The 16236-nt window shown below is 37.7% G+C and overlaps 1 protein-coding gene across 2 annotated transcripts in view; it reads left to right on the top strand.

Annotated features, from left to right (window-relative positions):
- The first annotated feature begins 1838 nt into the window (after positions 1–1838).
- LOC147650531 (uncharacterized) overlaps positions 1839–16236 on the top strand; it is a 125339-nt gene continuing 110941 nt past the window's right edge. For both annotated transcript variants that reach the window (XR_015276220.1, XR_015276210.1), the window contains exon 1: positions 1839–1948. The gene's annotated coding sequence lies outside the window, so the exon portion shown is untranslated. The remainder of the gene's footprint in view (positions 1949–16236) is intronic.

Here is a 16236-nt window from a genome sequence, read left to right as displayed (position 1 = left end):
TTTTCAAGAGCTCTGAACTCCAATAATTCAACACAGGAAAGCAGGGAAGACCAGGAAACAGAATCCAGAATCAAACCTGGGACTCTTGTGTGATACAACAAGCTTATGCATTCTAAATCTCAACCCAGCAGCGCCAAATTTACCACAGAATACATAAATCTGGCCAAAAGCAGGTTAAATTTACAGGTTAATTTTTTTTTCTTTTTCTTTTTTGTTCTAGTATGTCTGAGAGCTCTTAGTGTCTTAGTGGTAAGATTTTAAGAAACCTTAATTTCTGTACAAAGCTCTCTGTGATTTGTTTTGACTGCGCATTAGATGCTCTCGAATGACTTTACTCATCTTCACTCATCTCTCTTATAAAATCTTCTAATACTACAGGAATACAATGTTCTTCGTGACTTGGAAGGGGTGTTGTGTGTTTGTGTTAAAAGGCAATTTTTCCTTCTGAAAAATGCTAGCACAAAGCACCACTTCCAGTCCTGAGTGACCTGATGCTATTTGTTGTCAAATTCTGACGGCATAATAATTTTTCCTTGAAAGACAGAAAACTCAGAACTTTTGGCTGCAGCTGTTCAAGACCATTATTCTTTTTGTTCAGGACAGCACTTTTTCATTGCAGGCTCTGCTTAGCAAACCCAAAGCCCACTCTTGCTGTGGTTGGAAAGTCTATATAAGATATTTTTTCCTACAAAATTACAAAGGCATCTTTCAGATAAATTTCAATACTAGTAAGTTCAGTGAAACAAAACTGCACACGCTCAGTGTCATGGCTCTATGTTACTAAACACACAGCCTTAAGCAGGGCCAAAGGAAATTTAGGCTGGATGTCAGGAAAAAGTTCTTCATGGAAAGAGTGATAAAATACTGGAATGTTCTGCCTGGGGAGGTGGTGGAGTCACCATCCCTGGATGTGTTTAAAGAAAGACTGGATATGGCACTCAGTGCCATGGTCTAGTTGAGGTGTTAGGGCTGGGTTGGACTCGATGATCTTGAAGGTCTCTTCCAACCCAGTGATTCTGTGATTCTGTAAATATCCTCATTGCTTGACTGCTGCTCCCTGATCTGGTGGGATTATGGAGAATGGGTTGAATGATTCATCTGTATCATCTACAGCAGTGCTGCACCTCAGTGGTGTGGTTACATTTGAGAGTGCCATGGAGCTGTTACCAAGGCATTTTAGAGGTCTTTTAAGAGAGATGTGTTATTCAGAGTATATTGGTTTAATAACATGGTGTCACCATTTTAAAACTGCTCTGTTCAAGGCAGGGCACTGCAGTGTTTTATTTTTTTCAAGGTGAATATGTTCATACTTAGAATACACTCACTGCTTACAAGTAGGATCTATAAAATCAGGGGGAAATCTGATAGACGGAGTGGATTTTTTCCCTTAAGGGAAACCTCAAATGTATATGTCCTTACTGTATAATATTGGAAATTCAGCCTTGCCACTGTAATACATATATCTTTAAATGTTTCTATCCTTAACATTTTTTTCAAATGGCAAGAAAAGTTCCAAATTTGCAATGGTGAGTGCTTATCTATCTGATACGAAGGGGAGAAAGCTCATAACATATATTTAAGGAACGAAAACTCACTACACTAGTCTATACAAAAAGAATTTATTGGAATCTTTCAGAATGTATTGAAAAGGATAATGTCATACTATTAGGCAAACTTGCAATTAGATTCAGGGAGGCTGTTAAATTGGCTTATTAAATTCATCTGCAAACTGAATAGCACTGAAGGTTTGGAGGAAAAAATTGTGTCAGCTAGTTATGTCCACTGTTGCTGTGACAACAGGATTGGAGAACAGTCTGTTTAAAACAAAACAACCTCTCCCAAAAATAACTACCAAACCCAACAGAAGAACATTCTGCTGGCCCCACTAAACCCAAATAACCAGACAATCACAACATGATGCTATTTCAACTTAATGAAAATGAATCATGTAAGTATTGAAATTGTGCCTGCTCCTGTTGTCTAGAATAATAGTAAACTCAGAAGTGGATAGGTCAAATTAAAGTCAGTGTTGTTGAGCATTTGCTGATTTAGATAAACTGTTATGTGTAAACCTCAGTGTGTATTTTTACTGCATTTTTTGAAGGAGTGTGTTTGACCTCCTGTTCCATGATGCATGGGTGTCTTGCAAAGGGAGCATTAGATGCCTGCAGACAAGCTTTGTGTTTTTTAGCCATGGCTTGTGCTGAGCTCTGTTACAGTCTGAGCACTTCTGAAAAAAATCTGTTTTCTGTTTAGGGGTCTATATGGGACTCCCATATCTTACCCATAGCTGCTACATGAGTTACTGTTATTTGTGCTTTTCATATAAGGTTTTGTCTCTGATTTGTGGAGCAAACTAGATAATTTGCCTTTTGTTCTGTAGAAACCTCCCTACTTTTATCTCTGTACATGTAGCTGGATATTTCCAGTGCACAGTAACTGTTATTTCCAACCACAGGGTCACAGGTCACAGCATGGTAACAGTGGCAGGCAGGGGTCATTGTTCTCTTAAAATTAATTTCATTTGATTAGGTCAAATTATAGCAGGTATCCTCAAGTTGTGAAGATAAGGGCAGAGATGGACAATTATTCTGATTTGAACTGAATTAATTTGCTGATTGAGGAAGTTCTGGTTGTTGGAGGCAGAAACAAAAAGGAGAGATAGAAAAGGCTAAATTTTATACCTGCCACATAAAATATGTCTGCTAAGCTATAATTCAACTAAGTAGCAGCAAGTAACTCTAATTAATCTCTAATTAATCCCATGAGTTTTAGCTAAAAGAGGGTTTAGTTTCTTAAAAATAATAATAAAAAAAATTCCTTCACCACCAAAGACTGTGTTTCCAGACTTTTCTAGCCTTAATTGCAGTCCCAAACACCTCAAGCAATTTTCTGGGCCAATTAAATCAGGGCAGTGGCTAGATTAACATATTGCAGTGCATTTGGTGTGCTTGCTTGCACATTTGGTGTGCTTGCTTGGTGGAGTTAAATGGTTCGAAAAGTGAGGAACAGCCTGGCCCCCAGACCTAGATCTTGCAGCTGGCATTGCTCTGCAATTACTCTGGCCACGTCAGATCCTTAGGGGTAATATTTTTTCTACTGATGCCTAAGGAGACTTAAAAGTAGGAAAAACAGCAAAAGCAAAAAAAAGCTGATGGGAAAAAAATGTGCCTTTTTTATTACCAGGTATTTTATGTGGTGAGAAAAGATTCCACGGAGGAAGAGTCCTTCCTTCTCTGCTCTGCAGTATATTCAGCATTGTTTATGTTGTCTCTATAAAGGAATGAAGTTTTGCAGTGACAGTTTTTAATATACATCTACCCTAATGCTACTTTGGAAGATGATTTACTGTATGTGAGCAGGCATCAATATTTAACATGAGGTGACATTTTCCCTGTGTTTTTGGAAGAATTTATACAGCCTAAAAAGCAAATTTGATAATGCTTTTCCCAGTGCAACCATGAAGGATCTATAGAGAGTCCTCTTTCTGAGACCTACATCTGCTGACTATGAGCTTTATGTGATGCATTTGTCTATTTTCTAAAGGGCTCATTAAGAAGAGACACTGGAATAAGCTAAATATGCTGGTTATGTGAGCTGCTCCATTTCAGTTACTTCATACAGTCTTGAAAAATATTGTTTCACTGCCTGTTCTTTGTTGACCTTAGATTAGTTCTTACTCTGTTGACCTTAGATTGCTCATTTGCTACTGCATTTATATTTCATGCAATGGAAATTGAACCAAACAAGTTTCAATCTGCAAATATAAAGGAAGAGGACACAGTAACATCAAACACTTACGACAGATGAGAAACCAATCTGGATGAAACTTGTATTTTTGAAATTGGGGAGTACCTTTTACAGCAGTGATGTGAAATGGAGGTCATGGGAACATGTGAATTCACATACAGGGGGGAACCTGCCAACCCTAGGCCACATGTTGGTCACATAGATGTGATGATGGGCACAAGCCCCTTTCTGTTCATCTAAGTTGTATCTTAGAGGGTCTACACACCTGTAAAACCTTCTAGGTGCTTACATTTGTGCTGAAGTATAATTTTAGGGATCCTAGACTTTGACAGCTTAGCATCTACCTTATCCATATGACCTGGGGAGGATTCACAGACTGGAGGTTTCCATCCTTCACAGAGTAAATATGGCCTTGCCTGTGTGCTCACACCTTCAGGATTTTTTATAATGAAAACTGAAAATTTTAAAGTAATTTTTAAGACAGCAAACTTGGTGATAATACAAATGATTCTTTAGAATTTTAAAGTAATAAGGATTTGTTGCCTTGTTTTAAAGCAGTGATACTAGTGGAAGAAACTGACGTAATTTAAAAGTAGAAAGGACCTGACTGATGACATTCCCCAAGACAGGAAACTGGCACTCCAATGTCAGAATATTTTAAATAAGGCATGTCTGTTGAGGCATGAGCTAGCAGAGGTTTATCTGTCTTTGTAGTATTATTAATGCAAATTCCCTTTGAGCTGCAAGATTATAAAGTTTGTGTCACTAAATCAAACAATTATACATGAAAGGTGTGAAACATAGACCATGCCAGAATAGTGTGACTCTTTTGGATAGTGGCAGATGTTAAATGCTTGATTTCTTACCTTTGTTCTCCTAAATATGTCTGGATTTCCATGCCAGTTAATAAGCATTTAAGAAAATTGTATACTCTTATCAAAGTTTGTGGCAGTGAACTGTAGCAGCATTAAAATGGCATTTAGAGGAAGAGAAGGGTATCCTTTCATGGCTGTCCTGATGAAAAGGAGTGTGAAATCCAGCTGGTATTATCTGCCTTTTTTCCTTGCAGTTGATGCCAATATTGAAAAGCATGAACTGGCTGTAACAGGGTCTGCAGTGGCTCTTGCTATGACTTCTGCTGGGTGATTTCCTTGACCAGGAGAGCCAGTGACTTCCTAGAAGAGATGCTTTGCAATGACTCATCTGTGACTTAAAGCACAGGACAAACAATACTGCTGAATACATGTGGGTGGCTTTGTAGTGGCTGAATAGATGTGGGTGGCTGCATTACAGAAGGCAAAACATGTCGCAGCCCATTGGAGGTGGGAAAGCTGATTGTAGCTGTATGTGAGCTCAGCTTTTTCTGGCTTTAAAAGAAATTCATGTTTGTTTGAGATTTTCATACTTCGAATGTGTGTCTTAGCCTTTTTTACATGAACTGCTAATAATTCCAGTGTAGTATGCAAGCTGTTCAGGTATTGGACTGCGTTAGAATTGCACAATCAGTTGATTTGATTGCATTAAGAAATTTTTCCATCAGATTCTAGCTCAGTAAAAACTTTACTGATCTTGTAATATTTTAGCAGAACAGAACTTTCCGTTCTTATGTATCCTGAAAATGCTCTCCCTGACTGGTTTGAATTTTAGGTGAACTTTTAAGATGAGCTGACACCAAGTTTTACTTGATTAAAGGGGTCAAAAAAAAAATCAGATCTCTTGTACTTCACATTCCTATTTCTATTTTTTTCACATGTGATATAAATAGTGGCATAAATATTCCTAACATCAGACTGACTATTATGTGTGAATAAAGCCTGAGGCTGGTAGAAATTTCTAGGAGCTTGTATTGGAAGCATTTCCAAACCAGAAAGGGCTTAGTGTAGCAAATCTAGAGTCAGACATTAGTTCAGAGCTGCATACCAGATGAGGTATGTAAAGAATAGAAATTATTTATTCTAAATGAGCACAAAGAAACACAATCTGGAAAGTAAAAGAAGAAAGTTTTTGCTCAAACATTTGGCACCACCAACACAAACCAAATTAAATTCATGTCCATGCTCTGCTCTGGCCTTGCAACGTCCTTAACAAATCCCATAAAATATCCATCTGTGTAAAAGGCAAAGTGCTGCAATGGAGAATCGAGCATGATGGTAAGAAAGATGCACATGAGATACTTCCTCAGAATCTGCTCTGCTCCACAATGCTGCCTCTGCAAAAGGAGTTTGGCTTTCATGTTTTTTCATCCTTTGCTGAATGTTAGGTGCTTGAACAATGCATCGCTGTGAGCCAATACAATCAGTCTACAGAAATATGTAGCCATAATCCCTCAGTTCATCACAGCCTTGTGTTTTACTCCCATTTAATACAATACCTCACATTTCCAGTAGACTAAGACAATCACTTGGAAAACTGTAAAGAATAAGAAAAATAAGGCTGTTTTCCATGCTATTTTAATTAAAGTCTTGAGTTTTAAATATGGATAATTTCATTTGGGGTGATGCTCTGACTGAACAACCAGGATATTTTTAAAAAGCTTGTAACTGTTATACTGATGATTAAGTGTTTAAAGTTTGAATTTTGAGATAAACCACATTGGCTCTGTTTGTGTGAAGCTCTAAAACTAAAAAGTACCTTGATGTATCAGACATTTACACAGAAATGTCTCTCTTTCACTTTGATTTTCTTTCTCTGTTCTGACCTCCTGGGAGTATTGGATAGTGACTCAAAACTTGATTGCTGGTATTTCATATCCAAGCTTCTGGTTCTTGGACATTGAAATGCCTTTTGCATTGTTTTCTTCATTTGCTTGCCATCCACCTCCATCATAAATAGGTAGTCCAGTAATTTTAAGTAGCAATTCTGAGAAATAGTTCAGTTCTTTTTCAGTAGTCCTAGTCCAACTAATTTTCACATCTGTTTAATATACATTCCACTGAAGTATTAAAGCTGTACTGTCTCCTTCATAATGCTGTCTTCTCATCCAAAATGACCCAATAAGAACCTTGAGTTTTGATGAGGTGAATGATTCTAATCTCTGGTAATAATGTAGAGAGTTCCTGGCACTCAAAAATGAGTGTTAGGATCTGAGAACTCTATACAGATATACATAAGATGTTATCATGTCCACTTAAATCTGAAAAACAAAAAGTAAAAAGAAGCTTATATAGTAAGAGCTTGAGTGTTTCTTAGGGCCATTTAGCAAGCCAGATTCAGAACTTGGCTTCTACTTGGCTCCTACATGGCTCCTCAACTACTCATTAATCTGTTCCTCCTCTCTAAAATTCACTACAGAAATGAGAATTTTTTAAAAATCTGTTCTTCAGCTACTTTTGCCATATTAAGAGGAAAAAAAACTTTAAATCTTGAGCTATACTATATTTAAACTATTAAACTATACTGTGACATTAGAATGGCAAGAATATGCTTTTCCCCAGGAAAGGCTGTAGAAAATAAGCAGTAAATCTGTTATGACAAGTGAAAAGTGCATAAATGTTATAATCTTCACTGACAAAATCATATCTTGGTTTAGGCAAGATTAGACTTCAAAGCATGGTTTTTCTTTGTGCTACACTATATTCTGCATTTTTGCTTCTAAGGTGAATTTCATTATGGAACAGAAATTCATAAAATATCAACATCATATAGGTCAGCTACAAGGATTGTGTGAAGGTTCATGATTTGCAGTGAAACCTCAAAATCAATAATTCACCTCAGGGGAGTAGGGTGATGGCTGAGTGTCATGCTCATGCTGTGCTTTTAGCACCTGGTGTAGAGAGCAAAAGAGTTCCAAACATGTTGGTGTTTATGTTTGCAGCTGCAACTAATGCACATTTTGGGGAGAAAGGAATGCTTTAAAGGCTTCTTTTAAATATAGGTGCCCTACAGTTTTACACCAACTGCAGCTTTGGGCCAAACTGTTTCGACTGTCTTTGATGAGGTGAGGGCAAGATTTCTGTGCCTGAGTGATGGCAGGAATGCTATGTAGGTTAGAGCCCTTGGGCAGAGCTGCACTTGAAAGGTTCTAATGAGTGACAAGGTAAACCCTTTAAAAATGCAATGACAAAAAAAGAAAACCCAGCATATCATTTGAATAGTACTGACAAGAGGAAAAATTAGATCTAGAATATGAAATAGTATAAAATAAGTAGTTTCATCCAAGTGGATGTCTATTGTTCTCCACTGGGTCAATGGGTATATTGGTGTTATTTAAGAAAAGAAGCATGATATGATTGGTAAATATCAAGTAACTTGTAGGATGGTTTTAACAAGTGGAATTCTGTTGTTTAAAACAAACAAAAAATCCTCAAGTCTCAGAAGGTATTTACAGCAATAGTTTAAAAAATGTCCACCTAAAATGGAAGCTCATTTGTATTACTGCTAAATCCTCAGTATCTTTTATGGGAAACTTGAAATACCTTCAAATCCCTTCAAATGTTAGAATCATACAATTCTACATCAGGCTTCCACTTTGCCTAACACCCACACTAATTTTCTGCAGCTCAAAAAATATGGAGACCTTGTAATTAACAATAAACCAACTCCCTGTCACAGATTCAGTGTTAGGAGCAGAACCTGCCCAGTTTGATAGGGGTGTGAATACTGTGGCTTTGTTGGCTTACAGAGAGCACTGCAGAGATGACACATTTGATTTCTGTAGGGAAGGGGAAAACTGACTGCACTAACTGATGACATTCCCTGTTGGCCAGAGGTAGTGTAGGGAAAATGGCAAGGTTGGTACTGCAGTAGAAAACATTAAGGCAGTGAAGTTGAGGAAAAGGAAAGGTGAAGAGTACCTCTCTCATTCAGCTTTTAACTTGTTAGACTTTGAGATGTTCCAAACAAGCAAGAAAGCACATCTGCATGGTGGATGCTGCAAGAAAGAAATTACATAAACAAATTTATGGAGAGGGGTTCCTCATATAAGCTCCTTACAACAGGTTATTTCACTTTCTGCTGAAGCAGAGCTTTATAGTTATAGTTAAGTCAAAAGGGCCTTTTGTGCTCAGCAGTTTTGCAAATTGCATCACTCACTGATGTATCTGAGCTAGAACTAATTTGTTCTTAAAGCACCTGTTTTTAGGGTTAACCTGATTTAACAGATTTTTACAGCTAGATAGATCTATTAATCAAGCCAGTAAGAATCAGGGCTTTCAATTTTAGTGCTATATTAGCATTTGATGAAGCCTTAAAGCTGTGTGGTTTTTGACACAGTGGTGAAAGGGAGATGTGTTGCTTCTAACAGTTGATGTCTGCCTGGAGCTCAGCAGTGGTGATCCATCTAATTATTTGAATTCAACAGATTTGGGAGTGAAATGATGCTAAATTTTCAGAATGGTTCAAATAAAGAAAAGTGTGAAATTTTGCATCATGCACCACAGAAATATGTCATAAGAAAACAACAGAAATTGCTGTTTGGAATAATTATTCTGGCACACGGGTGCTCGTGTAGACACAGAACATTTCCTCCACATTGTGATACACATCAGAGAGGAGACTGAGCATGGCTTGGTCACAGGAAAAAAAAATACAAAATATACTCAAAACCCCTGGGAAAACTGAAACTACTTTGAATTAAACTTTATGGCTGCTGCATGTGTTGCTTGCCCATCTGCTGCAGAAGGAGAGGCAAAGTTAAAGGTGACAGGTTGATCCCTGATGTAACATCTGCTTCTGCCTTTGCTATTAGTGCTGAGCAGAAAGCCGATTCTCTTTCTGTCCTTCCATTTTCTTTACTTTTAAAATGTGAGGGAAGATATCAGTGGACAGTAAACGAAGATGAGGAAATCTTTTATTGTTGCTCCACTACCTACTGCTGGGTTTTGATTGAATAATTCCCTTTATGCAGTTGATTTTGTGAATTGGCTTGTAGAAGTGGTTTGTTTTTTGTAAGTCCTTGAGGATTTTTTGCCTGGTCTGAGATACTCTTCTCAGCTGTTCCCATTCCTTGTATTTTCCTCTCATTTCTCTATTTTTATTTGCATTGGTGCATATATTAAAAGACAAAGAGATTTGATTTTACTAATCTCCTTGTGCCTATGTGTGTAGTGTTCCGAATATGAAATGAAAAGTGATTAAAGTATCTTTTTAAAGGATAACAGAGTGAAGGACATACAGCTTGACTTTGCTGTTAAACCTCCACAAGTATATGAGGAAAGAGCTGATTATCAGGATGTCAAGTAACTGAATTGTTATTCTTTAGAAAGTACCTGAAGTATTTTTAGAGTGTATTTTTTTTTTAGAGCTGAAGTTTTATGATTTTGTTTCCTTTTTTATGTTGTTGGTGTAAATACTTTCTGTTTAGTGGTTCAGTGAGGAATCCCAGTTGTCCCCAAATTACTGTTGATGGAAGGTGAACATGAAAATTCCTTTAAATTCAGCAGTGTCTCCTAGTCTGCATGAAACCTAGCTTTTGTGTTTATGTTTTTACTCTGTAAGGAAGAGAGACAGACTCCACTTTTGCCACTTTCCAAAGTAATTCTGAGCTTAATTAGTATAACTCTTTGGGGTGGAACTAGGTAGCAGTCTGTGTATTGCTCATTCTTCTTGCCTCAGATCATGTGCAGGACTTTAGAGAGGCATTACACAGCTGCTCTGTGTCAGGGATTGTGAGAACTCCTCGTACTGCAAATGCCAAGAGAGTCCAGAAGGTATCTAGGAGCACAAAAGAATTGGTTCTGCTCTGGACTGTTTGTGGTGTGTTGACTGAACTGAGGAAAGTCATTGTCTTTGTTTTGCTGGTTTTTTTTTGTTTGATTTATTTAGAGTACAAGAAGGCACATGTGGTGTTGCCTCTGTGGGCCAAGTGACAACTTACAGCAATTGTTATAATTTGTTATAATACATAACAACCTGATATAAATGTCAAAAGGAGCTGGTGCTGGGCACTCGTCCTCCAGCAGCAAAGATGGTGTTCATATGGACTCAGAACTACTCTGGAGGTGTTAGAGCTGGAAACATGCAGTGCTCAAAAATGATTGCATTATAGACACACAAACAGATCCATAAAAAGGATTGTTTCCTGTTATATGTTGGCCTCATACCAAATGAAAACCCTGCTCTGAATTGCAAACCTTTGGAAAAGTTTCGCTCTCGAGAAAGGACTCATCACAACACAGTGAACATCAAAGTAATTAGAACTCAGCAGATTTAAAATAGATTTAACTGTCCCATTTTGGATAAATGCCAACAAGAAAGAGCAAACTTCCTTAGGAGAAAATAGTGGGTAAGAGTGCTCTGTGAGACAAAGTTTTAAGAGGCTGTTGGTCATGGCTCATGATGCCAATAGCAGTATTGTCCCTTGTATTGTGTATAACCCTGGTACCCAGAAGGAGTATGGGACTGAGGACCAGGAAAAAGTGTGCTATCCAAATATATGTGTGGTTTTATGCATTCTTCCTTTGCATCTAGAATCATTCTACCTCCTTTTTTTTTTCCCTTTGGAGGTCACTACATAGGCACTATAGTAAAAGTCATGTGGGTTTTTTCCCTCTACTGATATGTAATGAATTCTGGTAACATTATTTTTTGCACCGTTAAAGATAATAGTTTTTCATTACCATTAAAGCTAATAGATTTTCATTACCATTTCCACTGATGTCAGCATTTTAGTGTCATATATTTTTATTTACTTTTTCAGTAAATACACCCTGCTTTTCTGTGCACCATCTGTTGCAATGGTGTGAGTTGGAGGGTTGATGGTGTGATCACACCCTTGGAGTCTGCTGCTGCTGGAGAAGGGGCAGCAAGCTCTGCAGCCATAGGCTCCAGTGTAACACAAGTATCAGGAGTGGAAAAGAAGAGAAATCAGAGTCATCACAGCATGTCCTGTGGGGATTTTTTGATAAAAAGGACAGCTTGAGTTTCCCAATTAGGCTTCTGCATGTGCTTTGTGCTCCCTAACTTCTGACTGGGAGCACTGGACTCCGTGCCCTGAAGTTCCAAAGTCCTGTGCTACCTGGTGTTCCAAAGCTGTGGGGAAATTAAATGAGCAATTTCCCTGCTAGGTGGGTGGATATCTATAGAACAAAAATGCTCTTAGTAAAGTGTTGTTTTATAGGTGGCTCCAATGACTGTTATACAAAGGTCAGTTTGAAGAAATCTGGTTAAACTTGTAATAGCAGCCATGGAAATCTAGGTAGATATTTCAAACAAACACTGTCCACCTTTTTCTGTCTCTCTATGAAGTCTTCCAAGTCTAACCTGGTGATCTTCACACTGCAAAAGACGAGGAATAGGGTACCTAATGTACCTCATGTGGGGAAAAAAAGGCCATCATTTTATCTCTATTTATATTTATAGGTGGAAAAGGATTCAAAATTTAATTGGGAGAAATTATCTTTTTTTACATGCTTGAAACACATGAACTCCTTCCTATAGTTAGATCTTTGAAAATCTGGTGAATATTTTACAAGATATCACCAACATAAAAAACCTGAGCTTTGTATTGCTACAGGAATTTTTGGGTTTTAGCAAACTATTTAAAGAAACTTCCCTCAAGGCTTGTTAATCATTGAAATAGTTATAAGCACAGTGGTAATGAATCAAGAACATATTTAATAGCTTTATTTTTTTCTTAAAAAAAATATTGTATATAAAAGTCTGAAAAAGCAGTTATAAAATCTAAATTAATTATAACTCTTCAAAAACCAAAACCAGACCATCAGTTATGCATTTGGAATTTAAAATCAGGATGCTTTTTGGGAAGATCAAGCTTGCTTCCTGCTTTTGAAAGAAAATAGGGAGAATTGCTTTCCTTTGATTGCATAGCTCTGATTGCAGACAGTGATATGCTAACAATGATTGCTGGAATTTTCAGAAAACTTCACACTGATAATTCATTTACAGTTGGACATTTGTCTGCACATTCCATATCTTTTAACAATGCCTTTCCTGAGGGTACAAATCCTTAACTTCTGTGTCTTCAGCAGAAGAAACTGATCTGGGTTCTTATGAGGACACTGTCCATAAGTCCCATGTCACACATAACAGAAATTATTTAGAAACTTGACCTAGTGCCATCCCTGTACTATCGAATATCTGTTAAACTGTTGTGATGACACACATCCTTGTTATTCCATCCTTCACTCTGTATTCTTTATACAGTCACACCATTTCGTTAGTTTGTTTCATTTTCTCTTATTTCTTCAGCAGAAGTTGGTGAAGTTGACTTGGTAATTTGCAGTGCACGTGGCACAGGCAGGTCCTGGACTGTGCTTCCTGGCTGAGTAACAGGCAAATGGAGCTGATCTATGAAACAATATAAAAGCATTAAAAGATTATTTGGCTTCATTCCAAACAAATTGGGATTGTTCAGCCTGGAAAAGGGAAGGCTTTGGGGTCACCTAATTGCACCTTCCTGTACCTTGATGGGATCCTACAAGAAAGATGGAGAGAGACAACTTGTAAGGACAAGTGATGACAGGAAAAGGGGAATGGCTTCAGACTGAAAGAGAATAGGTTTAGGTCAGATATTATGAAGGAATTCTTCCCCTGTGATGGTGGGGAGGTTCCGGCACAGGGTGTCCAGAGGAGCTGTGCCCTGGATCCCTGATTCCCTGGATCCCTGGAAGTGCCCAAGGCCAGGCTGGATGGGGCCTGCAGCAACCTGGGATAGTGGAAGATGTCCCTGCCCATGGCACGGTGTTGGGACAAGATGATTTTTAATATCCTTTCCACTCCAGGCCATTCTATGATCCCCTGAGTGGAACGCTTTTGTAGGTGTTTAGCAGGAGATTATGTGCATTCCTGCTCTGCAATTTTATTTTTTTTATTATTTTTTTTTTTTATTGGAAATTCTGGTCAGAGGCATGAGACTGTAAGGAATTTGGGGCCAAAACTTCTCCATTGCATGTAATTGAAGAGCATTCAGCACCCACTGCCTTGGATAATACTATAGAAAATACAGCATAGAAATGCAACAGCAGTGATAATGCTGCTGAGATCAGGGGTATTTCATACAGACATCTTTTCCTTCTCTTTATTCACATGACAGAAGCTGATTTTAGAAAGAAAAACCTTACAGAATTCCAAGTGAATAAATAAACTGAAAAATGTTGTTATTATTTTCTGGTAGTACTAAGCAGTATCAAACAGTAAGTATCAGCTGGAATGAATCTCAGTAGAAGTTGTTTTTAAAAGTGCAATAAAATTCTAATATCCTCTGAAAGGTTATTATCCAAGTAAAAAAGGCATTTATGTATAAAACTATTCCAATTTATCTCGTCAAGATGGGGCTTTTCATGGCGCCAAATGTGAACTAATTCTTTTTTCACTTACCTTGTAAGTAGCTTTATTCCAATACTACAGAAGTCAATGACAGAACTGCCATTAAATTCTTTTCCCCCATATAATAGCATAGAACTAATGGTAAAAAGGCCATGAGGTGGCAATTCCAGCTGGCAGCATTTACAAAGGAGACTTTATGAAGACGCTGGGTGAATTCAAAGCCAAAGTGCAGTAGAAGGTGGCAAATTCTCAATCACCAGACTGGATTTACAGAAAAAATTATTGTAACAAATTAAAGAACTGACAGAAGTTTGTATTAGTGCTGTTACATTTAATTGATGAAATGTAGCAGAATTACGGAGTTATGAGATGGTAAAGAGGTTTATAGAAGCCAATTAAAGTATAAACATTAACAATGGCTGTGTTGAGTGGCTGGAAACAATTGCTAGGCATTTCCTAAGGTTGTGTTCTTGACAGAGATGTTTTAATTGCTAAGGATAATGCTTTGAAATGCAAATAGCTTATTTTACTATTTTCTGTTATTCTGTAGCTACTTACTTATCTCTCTAGATTAGGTTATGTTTCCTTTTCTGGAGTTATTCAGGGTTATTTAATTTCCTTGCATATTCTTTTCATGGGGAATATGGACATTCACCTGTCACCAGAAATTGGCTTGTCTTACTGTGGAAAGATCATAAAGAAGTAGTATCATCCACAGAAGATGCTTGTTGAGTAGTTCTGGATCAATCTGCTCTGAGGAGCCAGTGTTATTCAGCTGAAGAGAAGATAAAGCTCTTCTTTAGAAAAGGAGATCTGGTTAGTATCCAGTAAATCCAGCATTTCTGTCACTGAGTGAAGTGCCATATTAAATCACAGTAGAGAGGTTGGAGCTGGGTGATCGTTAAGTCCCTTCTAACCCAAACCATTCTATGATTCTATGAAATTAGTCTCTCCTGGGGAGTCAAATGTCCTTATACCTGCAACTCTGTCTATCCTACACTTCAGCTCTGCACTTGTAAATCAGGAATAATAACATTCCTCTTCACAAGCATGTAACTTGATCTCAAAAGCACATATAGAGGACAAATATTTCAAAGATGGGACTCATTTTTGTGACCCACATAATGTCTAGCTAGAGTGGGTAAATATTGTCAAAATTTCTTTTCAGGCATGAAGATCCCAAGGAAGCAGCTCCCATTCAGTACTTAGAATTCTGATTTCCTAGACTGCAAAAAAGACAGATGAGGGAGACTCACAATACATATATTAATTGATACAATTCTAAAATTTAGGAAAGGCGTAAAAAATTTTAAAAAGGCTATACATAGCCTCTTCAAATTAAAAATTTTACTCTTTCCTCCTTAAAATAATGATATCCTACAAAGAACTAGGCAAAATTGGCAAAATTTCTGTAGGAGCTATTTGTACTCAATATTTCCTGTATAGTTATATCTCCCTGTGATTTTATTTTATATATGTCACTTTAAGTTTCACCTCACAATCGTTACTCTCTTGAGTGAATGTTGGAAAAATTTCCTGATCCTGTTGCTCTGGCTCTGCTGGCATTTTCATTCTTTATTTAAGCTTCTCCCTATTCAGGACTGCCTTCAGGTAAACAAGTCTTTTTCTGCAGTCTCCTTATGCATGAAAATTTTCCCATGCCCTTAATCAGATTTAGCTAGGACTTTAATTGCCTCATTATATTTGGTCAGGTTTTCTAATATGATCACTTAGATGACATAAAGTGGTCATAATCTGTCTGAGAATTCTCTGTGGCTGAGAGGAGCTGATGGCTGGGCAGAATCTGACGGCTTTGCCTTTTCCCCTTCTTGCCAGTGTGGTTGATTTACTGGAGGGGAATGACAGAATCAGCGTGGGGGTGCACGAGACCAGATGTGCTGCATCAATCCAAGGCTGGGAAAAGAGTGTGGCCCTGTGGGTTTCAGCCACTTGTAGGATGAATTGTGGCACAAGTACCTCTGTGGTCGTGTTTCTTTGTGGCAGTGAATGCAGTAAGGTTTGACCACAGAAGTTTGGGTAATAATTTATGTGTCTCAAGTGAGTGAGATATTTAAGTGCCACACTCTGCAAATCCCAATGGCTGTGCTATTTATGGCAAGTTCTGTTTTTATCAATAGATCATTTGTGACAAGTGACAAAAAAAGAAAGAGAGCCTGTGGAAAAATAGATTTTAGCTAGGTCTGAATTAGATTTTATAGGTCAGCTACTCTCAGTTAATTCAATACTATCTGATTGCTAAAA

This window comes from Cyanistes caeruleus, chromosome 14, assembly GCF_971803275.1.
Source record: "Cyanistes caeruleus chromosome 14, bCyaCae1.hap1.1, whole genome shotgun sequence".
In the NCBI taxonomy this organism is placed as follows: domain Eukaryota; kingdom Metazoa; phylum Chordata; class Aves; order Passeriformes; family Paridae; genus Cyanistes; species Cyanistes caeruleus.
This window is presented reverse-complemented; position numbering and strand designations above follow the sequence as displayed.